Source organism: Chlorocebus sabaeus, chromosome 25, assembly GCF_047675955.1.
Source record: "Chlorocebus sabaeus isolate Y175 chromosome 25, mChlSab1.0.hap1, whole genome shotgun sequence".
In the NCBI taxonomy this organism is placed as follows: domain Eukaryota; kingdom Metazoa; phylum Chordata; class Mammalia; order Primates; family Cercopithecidae; genus Chlorocebus; species Chlorocebus sabaeus.
The window spans coordinates 8,998,841-9,016,098 of NC_132928.1; the positions used below are offsets into that span (position 1 = coordinate 8,998,841).

Here is a 17,258-nt window from a genome sequence, read left to right on the forward strand (position 1 = left end):
AGTGAAGTAGAATCAAATGATGCATTTTTTTCTTCTCATGCACCCTGCAGTCAGTACCTGAGGGCCCACATTGAGAACAGATTACCCTCTGAGTGTTGAATAGGAATGTCTGAATATTAGAGGTATGCTTATTTATCAACAGTAATCTTTTTCACTCATTTGTTCACTTATACAACAAAAATGGATAGAACCCCTACTACATGCCATATGCTTTGGATCCAAAATATAAATAAGACAAAGTCAGTCTAATAATGAAAACAGACAAGCACAGTAAAATGACTAGAGTGCAGTATATCAGAGAACAATGTAAGCCTCCTAAACAGCAGGGATGTATTTCCATATTTGTCATTCAGAATTCCACCCCGAACACTTAATGCAACACCTAACATATAACAGGTGCTCATTAAATAAGTGCTAAATGATGTGTCTATGTATCCAATGCACAGTGTGCTATGTAGCATGGAAGCAGGACACATAATCAGACAGGGTTGGTGGGTGAGGAAGGTTCAGCTGAGTTTGGTGTTCATATATAGAGTAACGGCATCTGCCTGATAATGTGATTTTCTGCAGCAGTGCTCATCTGCTTGATTATAAGTGGAATGATTGGAGGATTTGGATGATAAAAAATAAGTTTCAGAAAGCAAAATATACAGGAGTAGGGAGGCAAGAGCCTTTCTGAAGAGTGACTGAAATAAATAACCATAAAATCTAGGAAGGAGAGCTGGGAGCTGTGGCTCACATCTATAATCAATCCCACACTTTGGGAGGCTGAGGCAGGCAGACTGCTTCAGCCCAGTAGTTCAAGACCAGCCTGGGCAACATAGGGAGACCCCATCTCTACAACAAATACAAAATTTAACTGGGCATGGTGGTGTGTACTTGTAGTCCCAGCCACTCAGGAGGCTGAGATGGAAAGATTACTTGGGCCCATGAGGTTGAGGTTGCAGTGAGCTGTGATTGTGCCACTGTACTCCAGTCTGGGTAACAGAGCGAGACTGTCTCAAAAAAGAAATAAAATCTAGGTGGGTAGGGAAGAGAATAAAGAAGCTCCAAGGGAATGAGAATAGAGTGGTCAAAGCACCAGAGGTCTCAGTGAAATTCAAAGACTAGAGAGTGGGAATAAGAATGAGGAAATAGGATCTATAGGTGAATATTGATGTACAAAGCTGAGATACTGATGTTTAAGATTTCAGAAATAGACCTGTTCAGGGTAAAGTTTATTTCCAGTGGGGATGCTGAAGTGGGGTGGAGGCCATTTAATTAGAGAAGATCAAAGCATTCTGTAATGCTTGGGTGGTAGATGGGGTCATCCTTGCTGTGTTGGACAATGGCAACAGGAGTAGCAGTGAAGGAGAAGAGCCAGAGGCCAAAGACCTCAATGGAACAGTGGCAGGGACATCAGTGAATGACAGCATTAGAGAGGGGTAAGCTTCACCAGGGTTCTTCCAGAAAGCAGAGCCTGAGGCAATGGTTTGCATGCAGTTAGTTGATTTGAGGACAAGATCCTAGTGAGTAGGAGTGGGGGAATGGGGAGATTGAAACAAGGAAGGCAAAAAAGTTAATGCAAAGGTATGTTCTTGAGTGATCTCTACTGTGAGTGAATAGGGCTCTATCCTGCCTTCAGAAACTTCTGAGATGCCATGTAGAATGAACCTCGAAATTTGTCCACCTTCTTCTTCTCCTTAAGGGGGAAGTCAAGGACTGTCTTAGTGGGGCTTGGACTCCTTGTGAGGCTGCAGCAGTGTGAGTGCCAGGCAGGTTTCCACAGGTGTCCTACCCTAAGGCCTCTGAGAAGCTCCAGGTAAAAATCAAACGATAGCAAGGTGCAGCTGAAGCAACATGCTGTCAGGTTTACACCTGCCTGGAGCTGGTTGTCACCGCGGTGGCTGGAGTAAAAGCTAGGCAGACAAAACGTGAGACGGGGCTGGTGCCGGTCTGTTACAATGGGTAAAGGAGTCATTGTAAGCAGCAGCAAGGAGCAAATAGAAAGCCAGTGTAGGCACGGGCATGAAAGGTACTGCAGATGGATGGCATTAATGACCAGAGTCCAGTTGGAGCCTTGACCTAGAACTCCAAAAGAATGTGGATGAAAAGTCATTTTGTAGCTGAGAAGGACCCAATTCCAAGGAAGGGAGCTAGATGGGAAGATCCATGCTCACTTGGGCTTCTAGGTGTCTACCCCAAGTGTGTTTAACCAGGTATAGAGCATGGCTGCTTGGAAAAGCAAGCTGTGGCCTACTTAATGGCATCAATATATCAGGAGATACAATATTTGAACTCATAGAAGTCTATTCTGAATATGGAAGAGAGAGAGAGAGCGTGTGTGTGTGTGTGTGTGTGTGTGTGTGCGAGAGACAGAAAGAGAGAGTAGAAAAAGAAATAAGGTGGCACTTTACTCAGCCTTGAAGAACTAACCTACAAAGATATAACTTATCTGATCCACTTGGCAGTTTTATTTATCAAAGTAAATTAACAAATTGGCATTCTGATTTAGATATAGCTCTCTTGGGAGTTTGTTTAGCCGGTTAAGCTGCCCTGAGCCTGAACAACCCTGGGCTTGCAAATAAATCAAGTCTAAGGATCTCCAAAGCAGAGGATCACACCCTGGGATTCAGTGACCACAGCAAAGAACTGAGGCCCTATGCAGTATGCAGTCCTAAGTTAGCGTCAGGCTCATCCCCTTCTCTAATATTTTAAAATTCACTTTCTGACTTCAACACATTATTTCTGTTACATGTCATTATATGAAAATAAAATGATGTCTCTGTGGGTATTAGTTACCTTTTGCTGCATAACAACTTATCCCTAAACTTAAAACAACCTACATGTATCGTCTCAGTTTCTGTGGGTCAAGAGTCTGGGCAGGCTTAGCAAGTTCCTGCACTTCAGGGTCTCTTACAGACTTGCAGTCAAGGTGTCAGCTGGGATGTAGTGATCTTAAGGTTCAACTGGGCAAGGATCTATTTCCAGGCTCACATGGTGGTTGGCAACCCTGAGATCCCTGTGACTGTTGGACTGAGGGTCTCAGTTTCCTGCTGGCTGTTGGCTGGAGGCCCTCTTCAGTTTCATGCCACATAGGCAGCTCCAACATGGCAACTTGCATCATCACAGCCAGCAAGGGAGAGAGTCTGCTAGCAAGAGGAGATGATAACCTTTTGGAACTTAATCAGTAAAGTGACATCGCATCATCTTTGCCACAATCTGTTGGTAGGAGAGTCACCAGACAAATCCACATTCAAGAGAATCGGATTATACAAAGCTACACATACCATGAGGCAGGATCATTGGGGACCATCGGAGAGGCTATCCACACCACTGTGTATCATCATAATGGAGACTGTGGCTCATTGAGGATACAAACTAAGCTGCTTGGATATAGAAGTCCAAATGCAGTGGCTTAAATGGGATAGAAGTTTCGTTGTCTCTCTTTAATAACAGGCCAGAGATCTGCAAACAGTGCAGGGTGGAGTGGTAGCTGTAGTTCCTTTTATCCTGTGGCTTATCCCTTCCCCAGAGTGCTGTTTAAGTCCCCATGAAGCAAACTGGTTTACCACCTCATTTTCATTCTAATCTCTGGGAATGAAAAAGAGGAAAATAAGAACTTAATCAAATTTATTTTAAGGATGTAATGCAACAGGGAAATTCTGCAGGTCACTTCTACTTGCATCTCATTGGTGAGAACTTGTGCACATGACCACCTATAACTAAAAGGAGGCTCTTGCTGGTCATCCATGGGCCCTGTCAAAACTTGACAGGAGGGATCCTATTAGAGGAAGATAATGGGGAACAATCCAGCAGACTGCACCACAGTGGCCAAGGATGAAGGGAGAGTTAAACATTTAATTTGTTACTTTCAGGTCGTGCAGCAGATGTTTCTTTGTCCCAACTCTGACACTCTTTTCTTATCTATCATGGTCACCTAGAAAACACTATATGCTGACAGGCACGGCTACCAATCTGAGATGAGCAATTTTCTGCTTGGTTAAAATATTAATTCCAGTCCTAATGAGGATCAAACAAATGAGGTATTTTCCCAAACTAGAAAGAAAAAGTGCATTACAGATGACCTCAAGCTCTGCTACAAGCCGTACCTTGTATAGTTACACGTTGTTATTAAAACATCTTAAATGCTAAAATTCAAATTTACAAATAAAACCTTCAAATTAGTGGACAATTCCTAAGAGAACTCTTCACTTTGTATACATTTCAATACCATAGTTATCAAATCACGAGATCCCCTTGTGCATTTATTTTTAAAAGATTAATTTATTGAAAAAGAAAACTCTGCATCCCTGTATTGATATAAAACAAACTGGTGCCTGGTAAATTCTATTAGAAATACAGAAGCACTGATAAGGCTGTGAGTGCCACGTTGTCAGTGTCTAAGAGGCATTTCCGGCCACTAGTAGTAGACTAATTCCAGCTGACAGGAGAAGACTGGGGATAATGCCCAGTTTTTTTGAGTTCTTCTAACAAATGTGTTAAGTCTCAGAAACACACTTACTTTACAGTGTGTAATTTCTTCTCTGTGTAAGAAAGAAGACTCTAGGATTTTCTAGGAGGTTTCGGGGTATACGTATATTAAAAACCTTCCTATGCTATGTCTGTCAATAGTGCAGCTCACTCTATGGTTAAAGAAATCCCATGGACATTATCCATACCAAAATTTGTCACTAGAATCACTGGCCAGGGTACAACTGTTGGGCAAACTGGGTCCGCCAGAAAGTTAGGATAAGTAAGTCATTGGCTAAATTTTTCAAACCTCTCAACTTTCTTCTTTAAATAGGTATTTTGGTTTCATGGCATTTTGCCAGAGGTATTAAGAAATTCAGATGCATCTGTGATCTTTCACCTAGTGATTGACAATTTATAATCATATTTCAGATTTTTTTTTTCCAAAAGGCAAAATATAGTTTGAATGATACGTCTTCCTTTCTTCTTCTACTTCCTAGTGTGAAGATTCTCAACAAGGATTCCATGAAATTGCTTTGGGAGTTCTGTAAAACTCTTGCAATTGTTTGTAAAATTTGTATATATGTGTACAGACTCTTTTTTTTTTTTTTTTTTTGTTTTGAGACGGAGTCTCGCTCTGTCGCCCAGGCTGGAGTGCAGTGGCCGGATCTCAGCTCACTGCAAGCTTCGCCTCCGGGGTTCATGCCATTCTCCTGCCTCAGCCTCCCGAGTAGCTGGGACTACAGGCGCCCACCACCTCGCGCGGCTAGTTTTTTGTATTTTTTAGTAGAGACGGGGTTTCACTGTGTTAGCCAGGATGGTCTCGATCTCCTGACCTCGTGATCCACCCGTCTCGGCCTCCCAAAGTGCTGGGATTACAGGCTTGAGCCACCGCGCCCGGCCTATGTACAGACTCTTAAAAGGGTGTTTGACAGTAAGAAGTTTCCAGTGATTGGATGACACAATAGTGAAATAAAACCTAAAAACAAAAGAAATGACGACAATTGTCATTTATTGAGTGATTTCTATGTGCCAGGTATTATTCTAAATACTTCACCTAAAATACATCATTCCATCCTCATAACAACCCTATTAAGTATGTGGTAATAGGCCTCATGCAGTGGCTCACGCCTGTAATCCCAGCACTTTGGGAGGCCAAGGTGGGTGGATTGCCTGAGCTCAGGAGTTCAACACCAGCCTGGGCAACATGGCAAAACCCTGTCTCTAATAAAAGTACAAAAAATTAGCCAGGCGTGGTGGCGCACACCTGTCATCCCAGCTACTCAGAAGGCTGAGGCACATGAATCGCTTGAACTGGAGAGGTGGAGGTTGCAGTGAGCCAAGGTCATGCCACTGAATTCCAACCTGGGTGACAGAGGCAGATTCTGTCTCCAAAAAAAAAAAAAAGTGGGGGAGAAGGCAAGGCATGTTTTAGCAGTGTCATTTGAATAAGGAGTTGGGCTGCACAGATGGACCAAAGAGGAATAATATCACAAAGTCGAACTTAAGTTGTACAAAGCAGAAGCTCAAGAAGATTCGCTGTCATATGGCTAATAAATGGCAGAAGCCAGATTTTAACTCAGGGTTTTCTCATGCCAAAGCCAGTGCTCTAATTCTGTGATTCTGTGAGTTCTGGCCTCCTGCTGTATTGACAGGCGCAGGAAGAATTTGCCTTATGTTAATGAGCAGTATCTACACTAAGGGCAAGGGAAAAGTTTTGATTTTTTTTTTTTTTTAGGTTTGAGAGTTGGAGTTTGTCTGTCATTTGTTATTGATTGATTGATTCATTTGTTCACACACATATCAAATATTTACTGAGCACCTAGCATATGCTAAGCACAGTACTAAGTATTGGGGAACTCAAGATGAAAAGACATGTCCCTTTTCTCAAGGGGTCTGACAGGTTAATGGGGACATAGTCCCACTAACACACAGCAACACCAGAATGCGAAGGAACTAAAGTGATTTTGTGAGGATGCTACAATAAAAACATAGGAAAAGGGGTAATCCCCAGGGGAGTCTGAGATGGTTTAAAAGATAAGAAACCCTTTAAATGAACATTTCAACAAGAGTAGTGTTTAGGAAGATAAGTAGGGGAAGCTGCAGATGGGAGAGGGGGGAGGAGAACAAAGAGAAAACATGGCATATTTAGGGAGTGTCACATGGCTTGACATTATAAAAGCATGAAGAATGAGGAGGATACAGAGGTGTGTCCAGGTAGATTTATAAGGCTGCACTGCAAGACATGCCTTTGAAAAGCCAGACAACATGGATGATAAAGCCACTGACATCATTTGAGCAGCAGTGACCTGCTTTCATTTTTGTGTTAGAAGGATTACTCCAGCAGCACTGGGGAGGAAGGACCGAGGAGGGCGCAGACTAAAGGCTGGTTTACTTACTAGGAAGCTATGGAATGATCTGGGTGAACAGATGGTGTTGCCTTAGACTAGGACAGTGGCAGTGGGGATAGATTTAAAAGAAAATTGGAGTATAGACTCAGTAGGCCCTGGTGGTCAATGGGATATGGAGGATGGGGAGGAGGGAAAAGGCTAGGATGACTCCCCGGCGTGTGTCTTATACAGCTGGTATGCGATGCTGACAATCATGGTCGGGAACACAGCAAGAGGAACTTATTTGGCAAGTGGAGTACCTGAGTTAAGTTTTGGATCTGTTGAATATGAAGTGCCTGTCAGACATCCCACTGGAGAAATTCAAAAGGCAAATCCCTCCCATGCCCCTGAGACCTCAGGCTGCCTCAGCTCCACGGTGGTTTGTGGTGGACTCAGGGAAAAGTCCTCCCCTCTGTTCTGTGTCTTCCTTTGCCTGTAGGCCACTAGAGCAAGGATGCTTTTGCCCTGAGTCTCAGAGTATCGTGAAAATTGACTCCTTTAGCATCTGATTCTTTCTAACTCCTTTTTCCCACAGTGGTTCAGAACCATTTTCAATGGGACCCAGCAGAGCATTCCCCATGCCACATTCTCTATTGCCCTTTTCTCTTTCCCCTGGATTTCCATGTATATTCTCCTCTTTCTTCCTTCACCCAGAATGTCAAAGTCTTTGTGCACATGGATAACAAAACACAAATATATGTCTGGCTGAATGTAAGGAGATGTCCACATACCCAATGTCCGTTAAGGAATTCCCCATCTCTGCTACACATATGTATGGAATAAAGTTTAGGATATTAGTGAAGATGCTGACAGTGGTTATCTCTATGTGGTGCGATGATTAGGTTTTGATGTGTTTTTACTTCCCTTTGTTTTTAAAGCCTGCTATTTGTTTAACAACAAAAAATCAAAAAAAATATAGAATTTGTAATTTCCTCCCATTTGTCCTCAATGCTTGTGTCTGAGATTGTCTCTGTGATAATGAACCGAACCTGCTCCTGGATGCCAACCACTGATCCTGCACACTCCAGTTTTTACTTCTGTTCAGTGCCTGTTCTATGATCAACTAGAAATCACATGTTCAGTGAAAGACAGAACCCATATGAAAGAGAGCTGATTACTGTGAGCATTCACTGTATTACAGTGAGTGTGAAAAGAGAAGAGTAGCAGCTGTAATCAGAGTGAAAAGGAAGCTCCATTCCTCATCAGCTGTGACGTCATCGCACATCAAATGGAAACCATGGCAATGAGTTAGTAATGTGAAACCGTAGTTGCCAGAATGCTGCAACTAAGAGAGGGTGGAACAATGGAAAGGTAGCAGGAAGGAACAGTGTCACCCAGTACAAATGTCAAACACTGGATCCTGGTGTAATTAAAGCTGGGCCCTCAGGAGATGTGGCAGAGGCTTACAATGGTGCCACCACCCTGTGCATTACTCACCTGGTGCCTGTCAGGTGACACCTCAGCCTGAACAGGAATATCGCCTGACACCATAGAAACACTGTCCTCTGATTCAGGACTCACCAACGGGGAAGTTAAAAATTAACCATGGCATTTATGCTACCCCCACGCACACCTTCAGACTTCAGAAATGTCTCCTGGCAGAGGCCTCTTTGGCCTGATGGTACCGTACCCTTCATAGAGTTATTGTTCTATTGTTTTATTTTTTCACAGTAAACAGCAACACTATTTCTGAACTGTGGCTGTTTATACAGAAAGGCTGAGTAGGAGGGTCAAGGCTGTCTTTTGCCCAGTGTCCTGGGACTCTAGGGTATTGTGATAGCCCCAGAAAGTGAGCAGCCCTTCAGTGACTGTACTTCTAGAATCTGCCTCACCTGCCCTCCGGCTTCCCTGAATCCTTCTGATCAGGGTGTGTTTGCTCCCTCACAGCCATTTTTACTTCTAGCTGAGTGTTCTACATGCCTAAATTTGGGGACACCAGGAAAGTTTCTCTAATGTTCCAAACAGTTTGACCATTAACTCATTCAGACTTAGAGTCACCACTGTCTTTTGACCATAGTTACAATTCAATTAAAGCTACAAGCATATTAATTTTGAACTGATTCTCTAGTTGAGACAATTTTGACCTCCAGGAGATATTTGGCAGTGTCTGGAGACAGCTTGGGAAGGTGCTACTAGCATCTAGTAGGTAGAAAGCAGGACAGCCCCTGCAACAAAGAATTAACCAGCCTGGCTGAGGTTGAGAAACTCTGCTCTAGTCAATGGATGTCGCCTCTGCATTTTCCATCATATTAATACTATTTCAAAGAAAAAAATGCAATTAACCCTAAAATGAAAGTATTAAGCCTTGTCAGTTATCTACAGTGTGGTACAAATACGTTTAACAGATCCTTTGGGAGAACAGTTTTAATAAGTGGAGGAAGACTATTTGGGTGCTGGTGAGGAGTGAGGAGTGAGAGTGGGTGGAAATCATTCAAAATTGAAACTTACAGATGAAATGTCACCTTCCCTGAGATAGACGCCAAAGGATTATTCTCTGATTATTTGGTTTCTTCTTCTAATGTAGTTGGTTAGTTTAGCAGCGTACACATCAAAATCCCTTAGAAGCTTTTTCAAGATTAATATCCTTAGTCCCCATCCCCAAAATACGTTTAGGGCCTGGGCGTGTACTTTTAAGGCACTCTGCAGGTGATGATGATGTACACTCTTGGTTTCCAGCCACTGTGCTGAACACAATTAGCTAGTTAGGCCACCATGCTACATTTTCCTTTCCAGACATGGAAGCCCCATTTTAAAAGAACGAACCATGATTATTCTGCTGCATGGCCCTGTAAATTAAGATGGAAAGGCCCTTCCTGTCCGGGCTTGAATCCTCTTGTCTTGAGAAATAATAACCCCCCAGGGCCATCTCCATTAAGTTTCCATTACCAGGCCCTGCAGCAGAGATCGTGTTACCTGAAATACAACTTCTACTCAGAACAATTTCTGAATCCTGAAGATTGAACATGACTGAGAGGAGGAGCACCTCTCTGGGCTCTCAGTAGCTTGTTCATTACGCAGGGTTTCAGAATTTCAAAACGACTCACTTGCCCTTTAAAAAATGTCCTCTTTTATTTATGTGCTCACTCATTCCATCAGTCAGCCAACAGCTGTATTTTAGACTCTTTGTCCATAAAATTATACCATGTGTATTTGAGATCATGATATTACAAAAATAGTTTCCTTGGAGGAACTCACAGTCTATTAGGGGCAAGAAATGAAACAAAAACCATGTAAAGCTGAAAAAACAAACAGAATAAAAGAGAAAATACTTAGACCCTGTTCAACAAGTCATTTATCTTTTGGTGCCAATTTCCTCATCTGTATGACAATGAGGTTGGATTAAATGGTCTTTAAAACCTTTTCCAGCTTTCAAGTTCTCTAAATCTATAATGCTGTTAAGTGTGTTTGCCCTGAGTGTTTGTGTATTTATTGATAGAGTTGTAGCCCCAAGAAGGATGTCCAATAAGGGAATGAAACCCCCTCCAGAGAGATACCTCCAAAGCTCACCTATAGATGTCAACCTCTGCCAGTCCTTTGGGATGAGGTCATGAATGCCTTTCTCTAATGGAAAGATTTGCCTTCTGCAGTTCGTGACTCAGTTGTGACATGGACAGCATGTAGTCCTTCAACCTCAACCTGCTCACTGGTGGGATATGGATTTATTCGATTCTGCTGCCTCAGATCTATGGGCTATCATCATCCTAAGTGCCTGCACACCTACCCACCCCTGACCTGCCTGCCCTGCTCAGGATTTAACTTGGTCTGGAAGGCTTAGCTTGGCTTTTGCTTTGTTTTCTTCTGTTTGTTCATCCACTAACCATTAGGTGCATGCATGTTCATATCAGGCACTACCCTTGGCACTTAGATACAGACATAGACATAAGAGCAGGCCCTGCCTCGCAGAGCCCACAGTCCAGCTCTGCCTACCCCTGGACTCCCAAAACCCACCTTGTTGGCTGGGATTCTGCTGTGGAGGAATGAGTGCCCAGAACCTCATGGTCAAGGCTTTGGCTGACTCTTCCAATTCGTCAGTTAGACCCCTGCTGATATGGACGCCTATCTGTATCTCACACTAGTGCACCTTTCTCTTTTCTTCTGGATCCTCTGCATAGGCCTCCCCAAATCCATGTGGTCAACTGATGTCTCCCCATCCTGGACCCTGTCTGGTCCTGGTTTCTTCCACTAGTACACCACTCTGTTCTTGAAATATTAGCTGTAGCCATTTCCACTTGAGTAATGACAGGACAGAAGAATTAAGTCACCCTCACTGCCCTAGTCCTTCATAATTAGGAACACTTTTATTCAATATGTTCTTAAAGCATCTTGTTGGAAATGTGTCACAATTAAAAACAGGAGCCTTTAAAACAGATGTAGTAATGGAGCATTAATGGCATCTCAGTGATTGCTAAGAGAGTTTCCCACCACACACAAGTGTCTAGAGCTACATTTTGCAAAAACTGAGTAATGGGAAATGTTCTGCCAAGACTCATCAGTTTGCTCTTTCTCTGCAGTCATGCTGCCAGTGCAAGGATGATGCTGGAGACAGACAAACCCAGCTTCCCTTGGAAATATCAATTCAAATTTCTTTTATCTGTCCCTCTGCATTTCTCTCCCCCACACCACCCCCATCATAGGGGGAGTTTAATATGCAGCACATGTGTGTTTCTCTTTTGCTGGGGTTGGGGCTTTGCTCTGGAGCCTGCAAGGCTGCCTTGCAAACATATGGGCAAATCCTCCCTTTCCAGCCTCCTCTATACCCAGAATCCCCTCTGGCATGGAGAGGGAAGGCAACACAAGCTCACGCCACAATATGGAGATGTTTATCCAGAGTCACTGGCTTAGTCTCCACTCCAAACCCCTAAACACACTGTCAGTGAAAGGTCAGTCTCAGTTTTCTTTAAGCAAGGAGACTTTGAAGCTGCTATTTCCCAATCCAAGGAATTCCAGAGGAAAGTTGCAATGGAAATTGCTGTGACCAACGCAGCGGGCTATTAATAACATTTTAAAGTCAACGAGCATGTCGTCATTTGCTCTCATATCATTTCTTTCAATCCCCACAGTCCCACCCACTGCCAGATGGGTAGAATCTCAAGTCTTGGGCTGGTAACCCATGGTTCCCTCCTCACCACTGAAAGCTACAACAAAGACACAAGGAACTGTTAAAGAACCTCTACATAATCACCTCCCTCAAACTCCCAAAATATATGCTAAATTCCAGGTCATCACTAGCCAGCCTAGAGAAGGAAAGCCAACTGTTAACTGTAGCTAAATAGACTTCCAAAAAGTCTTTAGCCAATTATGTCTCTTTCCTCTCTCATCTTCCCCCATGGGCAAAATGAGGATAGTACTTTACCTGCCTAGTCCATATAACTAAGATTTGAGAAGTGCTTTGAGATCCACAGATGGGCAAAAGTTAACACTTTGGAGCCCTCCCATGGGCTGGGTCTTCACTGGCATTCCTCATACCTGCCTTGTAAATTAGATGTCATCTCCAGTTTTCAAAGGAGGAAATTCCATTCCCAAGACCCCAAGAATTTGAGCCAGGTCAGTCACACAATTGGCAAATTGAGCTGGGAATCTAATCCAGAATCTTGTAACTCCAAAGGCTAATAGCTAAAATCATTTAATCTCCCCTAAAAGCGGCATATGTACTTCTATAAATTAATTTATTCAATAAAATAATTCTTGAGCACCTACTATGTGCCAGATATTTGTCATAAACCAAAGAAGAAATTAAACAAAATTCTTGGCCTCATAGAGGTTATCCTCTAGTGAGCAGAAATAAAGGAAGATACTTCAGGGTTTTTTTTGCTTAAAACTCCACAATGTGTATTGCTGTTGAAAACACAAATAGACACTATAAAAAGTGCTGCATGAAGAATGTAATATTCCAAAATGAAGCTGAATTGGTTACAATGATCAAATCCACGAAATTTGGCCATTAAAATAAGAAACCATAATAGTGAAGAAATGGATTTCCATTCCTATAGTATGATGGCTGACAATTGTTGAAATTCTGTATCATTAGTCAGCTTTGTATACCAAAACACTTAAAAGGATGAAGTGTCTGTCAATTGATGATTTCTTGCCATAACAGTCAAAGGTTTGTATTTCTACACATATTTCATAAATAAGGACAAAAGTTCTCCAGGGGATGAATTGCTCAAAGTCACTCAGAGATCATTTTGTACAATGGCAAAGTGTAGTCCTGAGTGGAAATTTAAATGACAGATTTACCAGCAGAGATGTGAGAAAAATTTGATGAATGCTACAAGACATGCTCTTTTAAAACAAAATTTCATTTTAAGTTTCTGGGTACATGTGCAGGATGGGCAGGTTTGTTACACAGGTAAACATGTGCCATGGTGGTTTTCTGCACCTATCAACCCATCACCCAAGTGTTAAGCCCAGCATGCATTAGTTATTGATCCTGATGCTCTCCCTCTCCCTGACGCCCAACAGACTCCAGGGCCTTGTTCTCCTCCATGTGTCTATGTGTTCACGTTGTTCAGCTCCCTCTTATAAGTGAGAACATGTGGGTTTGGTTTTCTGTTCCTGCATTAGTTTGCTGAGGATAATGGTTTCCAGCTCCAACCAAGTCCCTGCAAAGGACATGATCTCATTCCTTTTTATGGCTACATAGTACTCCATGGTGTATATGTACCACATTTTTTTTTTAATCTAGTCTAACATTGATGGCCATTTGGGTTGATTCCATGTCTTTGCTATTGTGAATAGTGCTGCAATGAACATATGCATGCATGCATCCTTATAATAGAATGATTTCTATTCCTTTGGGTCTATACCCAGTAATAGGATTGCTGTGTCAAATGGTATTTCTGGCTCTAGGTCTTTGAGGAATGGCCACACTGTCTTTCACAATGGCTGAACTAATTTACTTTTCCACCAACAGTGTAAACGCGTTCCTATTTCTCCGCAGTCTCGCCAGCATCTGTTGTTTCTTGACTTTTTAATAATGCCATTCTGACTGGCATGAGATGGTATCTCATTGTGGTTTTGATTTGCATTTCTCTAATGACCAGTGATGTTGAGCTTTTTTTCATATGTTTGTTGGCCACATATATGTCTTCTTTTGAGAAGTGTCTGCTCATGTCCTTTGCACAACTTTTAATAGGGTTGCTTGTTTTTTTCTTGTAAATTTGTTTAAGTTTCTTGTAGATTCTGGATATTAGACCTTTGTCAGATGGATAGATTGGAAACATTTTCTCTAATTCTGTAGGTTGTCTGTTCGGTCTGATGATAGTTTCTTTTGCTATGTAGAAGCTCTTCAGTTTAATTAGATTCCATTTGTCAATCTTCGCTTTGCTGCAATTACTTTCGATGTTTTCATCGTGAAATCTTTGCCCATGCCTATACAACACATGCTTTTAACTTTCTCTGCTTCAAGCAATAGGAGTGAGCATTAAGTGACACCTATATGATGATCCTACAGAAGTCAGACTTTCCCTCTTAAAAGCTCTGGCTTCTCCTCTAGAATGGATAGTTCTGATAGTAGGAGTCCTAGAAGGTAGGCCACCTAGTATTTCTCTACTGCTCAGCATAGAAAAGACAAATGACTCAGCATCCAGAATGTGAAGTTGTGGCCTACCTTCTAGGACTCCTATTATCACAACTTTTCATTCTAGAGGAGAAGTCATAGCTTTAAGAGGGAAAGTCTGACTTCTGTAGGATTTTCACCTAGGCGTCACTTATGCTCACTCCTATTGCTTGAAGCAGACAAAGTTAAGAGCATGTCTTGTAACATTCATTAAATTTTTCTCACACTTCTGCTAGACCATGTAACTTTACATTACCAGAGCATGTAAAGATCCAAAAAATATTAGGTGATTGTATTGATGATCACTTTACTTTTGGCTGTTGTAATGAGTGTCTACCAGCAAGTGGTACCACTAGTGGTTCAAATTCTGACTCTGCCATTTAGCAGTTGTGTCATTTTGGATAAATTACCTGACTTCTGTATGTCTCGGTTTCCTCATCTAAAAAGTAGTGATAAAAATAGTACCTACCAGCCGGGCGCAGTGGCTGACACCTGTAATCCCAGCACTTTGCGAGGCCCAGGCAGGCAGATCATGAGGTCGGGAGTTTGAGACCAGGCTGGCCAATATGGTGAAACCCCGTCTCTAACAAAAATACAAAAATTAGTCACATTGTCTTCTCCACACTGCTGTTACTGAGGTCTCCAGCTCCTTCTCCCTCCTGTGCAAAATGGCAACTCTTAAGGAAAAACTCATTGCACCAGTTGCAGAAGAAGAGGCAACAGTCCCAAACAATAAGATCACTGTAGTGGGTGTTGGACAAGTTGGTATGGCATGTGCTATCAGCATTCTGGGAAAGTCTCTGGCAGATGAACTTGCTCTTGTGGATGTTTTGGAAGATAAGCTTAAAGGAGAAATGATGGATCTGCAGCATGGGAGCTTATTTTTTCAGATGCCTAAAATTGTGGCAGATAAAGATTATTCTGTGACTGCCAATTCCAAGATTGTAGTGGTAACTGCAGGAGTCCGTCAGCAAGAAGGGAAGAGTCGGCTCAATCTGGTGCAGAGAAATGTTAATGTCTTCAAATTCATTATTCCTCAGATCGTCAGGTACAGTCCTGATTGCATCATAATTGTGGTTTCCAACCCAGTGGACATTCTTACATATGTTACCTGGAAACTAAGTGGATTACCCAAACACCGCGTGATTGGAAGTGGATGTAATCTGGATTCTGCTAGATTTCGCTACCTTATGGCTGAAAAACTTGGCATTCATCCCAGCAGCTGCCATGGATGGATTTTGGGGGAACATGGCGACTCAAGTGTGGCTGTATGGAGTGGCATGAATGTGGCAGGTGTTTCTCTCCAGGAATTGAATCCAGAAATGGGAATGGACAATGATAGTGAAAATTGGAAGGAAGTGCATAAGATGGTGGTTGAAAGTGCCTGTGAAGTCATCAAGCTAAAAGGATATACCAACTGGGCTATTGGATTAAGTGTGGCTGATCTTATTGAATCCATGTTGAAAAATCTATCCAGGATTCATCCCGTGTCAACAATGGTAAAGGGGATGTATGGCATCGAGAATGAAGTCTTCCTGAGCCTTCCGTGTATCCTCAATGCCCGAGGATTAACCAGCATTATCAACCAGAAGCTAAAGGATGATGAAGTTGCTCAGCTCAAGAAAAGTGCGGATACCCTGTGGGACATCCAGAAGGACCTAAAAGACCTGTGACTACTGGGCTCTAGGCTATAGAAATTTAAAAACTACAATGTTATTAACTCTGAGCCTTTAGTTTTCATCTGTGTACATGGATTGCAGTTTGCTTTGATCTTCTTCAATATGTGAATTTGGGCTCATAGAATCAAAGCCTATGCTTGGTTTAATGCTTGCAATATGAGCTCTTGAACAAATAAAATTAACTATTGTAGTGTAAAAAAAAAAAAAAATTAGCTGGGCATGGTGGCATGCACCTGTAGTCCCAGCTACTCGGGAGGATGAGGCAGGAGAATGGCATGAACCCAGGAGGCGGAGTTTGCAGTGAGCCGAGATCACACTACTGCACTCCAACCTGGGCAACAGAGCGAGACCCCATTTCAAAAAAAAAAAAAAGTACCTACCTCATAGGGCATCATAAGGGTTCACTGAGTTCATGTGAAAGCACTGAGTTAATTCATGTCTGGCACCAGAGTAAGTACTCCATTATGAAAGAAGTTATTATTATTTAAGATTGTGCATCTAAGTGGAGTAATGGGGTAACGTTCCGACATAGCCCGTTTGTTCTAATAGCATTTGAAATTTCTTTTTCTTCAATGGTGGCTGAAGACATGTAGAAACAACTTCCTGACATATCTGAAAGACTGTGAGATAACAAACAGAGTTTTTTTTTTTGTATATCTCAACAAAAATATTGGAATAAACTATCACATAGTCCATCAGGTGACCAGGTACAGAGTCATCCACACAGAAGACTAAATACTGAATTTCCTTTGGGTAGTTTGATTGCCCTGTCTAGACCTGACCTGAGAGTGCTGACATCCATCAAGGCACAGACCAGGCAGTCATGATGCTTCAAAAGGAGCAAAAGAACTAAGTGCTGCTGAGCAGAACTCTATACCAACATGAAAATAACAGTTAAGAACCTTTTTCTATTCATATATGGGGTAAATTTCAGAGGCTGAGTTAAGAAAGGACATTACACCAAGTTGCAATGATCCAGTTTCAGCTTGAGAAGAAAGTACTGAGATGAAATATTTGTTTCCTCATGAGAGGTTATTATCTTTGGCAGCCTTCTGAGTGATTTGTTAAAATGGGACACAAACCAAAAGATGAATCCGACGAGACTTCATAGTTGTTACAAATGGGGCAAGGTATAAATTGTGAGGCTGACTGGTTCTTTTCACATGTACTTGGGCAACA

General features: G+C 42.2%; 1 pseudogene across 1 annotated transcript; it reads left to right on the forward strand.

Moving 5' to 3' along the window:
- Positions 1-15,032: 15,032 nt before the first annotated feature.
- Positions 15,033-16,286, forward strand: LOC103230061 (L-lactate dehydrogenase B chain pseudogene; annotated as a pseudogene). The gene has a single exon (XR_005236066.2). The product of XR_005236066.2 is annotated as an L-lactate dehydrogenase B chain pseudogene (transcript).
- The last annotated feature ends 972 nt before the right edge of the window (positions 16,287-17,258 follow it).